Genomic DNA, 4,580 nt, shown 5'->3' on the forward strand with positions numbered 1-4,580 from the left:
GGCGGCGTTCCACCGTGTGGTAAACTAGGGTTCTGGGCCCCATCAGGTTCCCATCACGCTCCGTGCGCGCCCGCGCTCGTGCTCTTTAGAACACATCAGGGGACGTTTTTGCCCCCATGCGATAACCTTCCTTGTCTAACTATGCTTCTCTAAGAACTGAGACTGACTCAAAAAACACAAGTAGCTTGCAGTTTAAACAAAAGTTTACTAATGGCTTGCATCTACATATGCATAGAGGCTATATCCTAACCTAGCTAATGAATAGTTGAGGTAAAGAAGAAATCTTTATCTCACCATCTTTCCAAAGAAAGTTGAGAGAGGAGGAAGATGAGGAACCCAACTGGGCAGAAGAAAATCTCTGTGTGAGAGAGAACTTCCCAAAGCAAGGAGTGACCTGAATAACATGGTTTGTTTAATAATTTGCAGAGTTATTGCCCTGTGATTCGGTAGGAGCAAATGAGATGTTTGAATGGGGGAGACAGCAGGATCTGCATGCAGGAAAATCTATCTAAGGAGGGAAAGAGAAAATGCTATCTATGTATCTATCTATCTATAAACACTTGTTATGCGGTTATGGGATAAAGAATGCTTGCTGAAATTCTCTATTCTACACAACCATGAAAGGGAAGAGAGATTTCTCCAGCTTTCAGTCTGGCAACCCTAACTATCCATAGTTTTGATCTGCTCCTCCTCCTCCTCCTGGAAAATAGATAAGTCACTGCCTGACGTACCCTGCTCCTAGCCATCTGGTGACAGACACCAGCAAAAACTGGTCTGAGATTGTTTTATAAAATTTTGCCTGTTACACACCAAGCTTTAGACCCCAGTGGATAAGGCCTTTGCCCTTGTTGCTATAGGGACAGACAGCAGCTGCAGAAGAGGAGATTGCAAGATGGCATCGGCAGCCTGTGCTCAACAGACAGCTCAGATGGCACAGTACCGCCCCAAAATGGGCAGGTTTCCTCTTGCTAAACCCACAGGTTGCAAGCCTTGCAAGCCACATGGCAAACCTGACATGTAATTTATGGTGGGTCTGTGCCACATTGGGCACTGTGTGTATGGTCTGTCTCCATGGGCAGAGATTATGTGGATGAACACTGGGGAGGACAGCAGATTGTCTACGTCTGGGTTACGGGTTACATGACATCAAAGTATAGATGATGTAAAGCTGGCCTGGACAACCTGTAGCCTTCTATGCATTGCTCAATATATCTTCTTTTTGCTGAGGCTTTGACTGATGGGAATTAAAATCCAACATCGTCACAGAAATGCAAAACATATTATGAAGAGAAAACCAAAGACTGGCATGAGAGGCAGGCTGTGTTGGAGGGTATGACTCTGAAACTGGAACTGTTTTATGTCTACAAACTACAGGAAAAGATATTCCATCTAAACATTAGGAAGGACCAATAAGAACTGTTCAACAGTGGAATACGCTGCCTTGGAGTGTGGTGAAGTCTCCTTCTTTGGAGGTTTCTAAACAGAAGCTGGATAGTCATCTGTCAGGGGTGCTTTGATTGTGAGTTCCTGCATGGCAGAATGGGGTTTAGGATATGGGTAGGGTGAACAGCCAAGAAGACAAATGGGTTCTTGAACAGATCAGACTGGGGCTCTCCTTGGAAGCAAAGATGATCAAGTTGAGACTATTGTACTTTGACCACATCATGAGAAGGCATAGGTCACTAGAAAGAACAATAATGCTAGGAAAGGTAGAGAAGGTAGAAGAAAGAGAGGAAGACCGCAAACCAGATGGATAGACACGATCAGGGGCAGGGATGTAGCCGGGGGGGGATCTGGGGGTCCGGACCCCCCTTCCATTAGAAAAATAAATGGTGTGTGCTGCTGCGCCGCCGCACTCAAGCACCGTTATAATGGTGGCACTTAGTCTGGACCCCTCCCCCTTCCTAAAATCCTAGCTACGTCCCTGTCAGGGGAGTTATGGGCAAAGGCTTGCAAGATCTGGGCAAGACAGTGGACGATAGGGATTCTTGGAGATGTCTCATCCACAGGGTCGCCATGAGTCAGAACTGACTCGAGGGCAGTTAAAAACAACGAAACATGTAACAGCTAAGGTAACAAGAAATGGGCAAGCAAGAATGGAACATAATGAAGTAGGAAACATAATGAAGTAGGCTGCGTTTTTATGCTTTAAACACACACAAACGTAAGGAGTACTTAAACAATATTGTGTTCTCCTGGCACATGAAGTCCGACAATTAGTAACTTGAGTCCTACTCTTTCACAAAATCCAGCAAGATATATAATTAGTTTCATGCCTCAATATAATTTTCAGTCATTTCCCTTATTTTAACCGTAGCCAATTTCTCTTTAACTAATCAGAAACAGATGGAACAGCTCCTGATTTTCTAATTGTTAAGCATTTTGGCATCAGTCAACACATTTGCACTATTTATTCTATGCACCGTTAGGCTCAAAGTACATGTGACGCTAATTGTACGTCTGTAGCCAAAACGTTTTTCTCGTATGTACTGATACATATGTCTATCAACCCTTATAGGACAGATAATAAAATTACTATTAGAATACAACACAATGATTAGGATGCAAAGAAAGCATTCAAGTGCAGCCTAAGCACAAAATAAAATCAGGCTTTTAAGAAGGGGCAGCAATTTTCTTGGGAAAGGTAGGAATAAGACGCATCAACCTCTCCAAGGGATTTTTGGAGCATTGCCTCCTTCCTCCCCCACAAAAAATTAGCAAGCTTTTGCCCATAAATACTGCCTGGGAGCATGGAGCAATTTCACCATATTTTCAAGGGCCCCTTGGCATTTTAAGTAACTTTTCCCAAGAATGGAATATCAATGGTATCTTATAAAAGGAGAATGGATACAGAGAGAAGGCGTTGCAATTGATAGGGATGCAGCAGCAAACACAGACTTATTTTATGTAGACACATGTGTTACTTTGGTCAGACTATGAAACAAGTGAGATCAAGCCTCATTTCAATGCAGTGAAACTTCTGCTTTCCTTTGGTCTTCCTTGGGGGGAAATACAAGCATAGATTGCTGGAGCACACTCTTTATGGCCTTCTGACCTTTTGTAATGCTTTTGCAAAGAGGTCACCCCCATAAGAACAGCTACTATCTTTCACTAGCAGAATTCCCAGTTGTCTACCTTCTTGGCTGTTCTTGTGAAATGCAGGTGGACAATGATAACTGTTTTCCCTGCTGGCTCTTAGATCTGGGGATCCTAGGGCAAAAGGAAGCCTGCTTAAATGGTCTTAAAAGGTGCTACAAGATCCCTTTGCAAACTGATTTTCCAGACAATCATGGCTGTATCTTTTAATTCTTCCTCATCAGTTTTTTTTAGTATACACAATTATTTATTTATTGCATGTGGAAAAGATTAATTTGTTCTTTGGAATCCCCTTTCTAATTAAAATGCATTGATGGGGATTATTTTTGTCATTATCTATTAAAACTTTTTTCCACAAAACCTTTTTTTACAGTGATTGGTGCCCAAAAAATCATCTGCTCCCTCAGTTTTTGTGCCTGCCCTCACCACTGAAAATGATCTTGCTATGTCCCTGACTAGGAGATGTAGGTAAAAGCACATATGATGGAAAATATAGTGATCAAGAAATAAATAAGCCCAGATTTACTGAGGAACGCAAAGCCAAGACTACTGCTTGAAGCAGCTTTCAATCAAGAGGGAGAAAGTAGTTGGATTTTTAAGGTAAAGAAATCCAAAGTGTAAAATTCTTCTATGTGTGTCCATGGCAAGAGTTTTTTGTACAGCCAATAGTACAGCTAAAGTCTGCCAAGTGTGTCTGACAAGGCTCAGAGAGATGACATGACTATTCTGAGCATAGAATGCGCATATACATAAGCATATACATATATATGGGTGGATGACAAATATACCTGCATTTCTTTAAAGCAAAGTACTTGCATTCATTTTATACCATGCAGACCTCTGAAAGACTATAGTTTCAGAGTTTATTTGATCCCGCAAAACCACTACGTTGGTACAATTTGTAGCACAGAAGATCTGTTGATGCTAAAAAAATAATGCTATAGTTCTTCTTCCTTTATATCATTTTTGTTTTATATCATTTTTATTTGCAGTAGATGAAGCCATCTGTGTCTATTTTACCATTTTCCTTAACTAGGTACCCTTGAGATTTGGTGCATTGTTTTTATGTGCATTTAAAAGATTCATAATCTGTTTTCATTTTCTGTTCAAACTATATATTTATAAGATTTTTTTTATAAAGGTAATAAATGCAGGAATTAATGTAGCAATACAACGCTTATTGAAATCCAGATTGTTTAATATTTGTAGTATCTGTAATAACAACGCTATTACTTTTCACAAGGCTGAACATGCCCAACCAATTAGCTTATACTTTGTAAACTGTTTAATACATTAGAAAGTGGTATAGAAATGTACTTGCTAACTCCCTCAACTTTCTTGATATGTTTTGTCCTCCTTACTTATCATCCTTGTTGCCATTTTCTAAACTCGTTCCAATTTATTTACATGCTTTTTAAAATGAAGTGACCACAACTGAGCACAGTCCTCCAGAGGCCTAACCAGCATGGAATATAGTGGGACTA

Source organism: Sceloporus undulatus, chromosome 9, assembly GCF_019175285.1.
Source record: "Sceloporus undulatus isolate JIND9_A2432 ecotype Alabama chromosome 9, SceUnd_v1.1, whole genome shotgun sequence".
Taxonomy (NCBI): Eukaryota; Metazoa; Chordata; class Lepidosauria; order Squamata; family Phrynosomatidae; genus Sceloporus; species Sceloporus undulatus.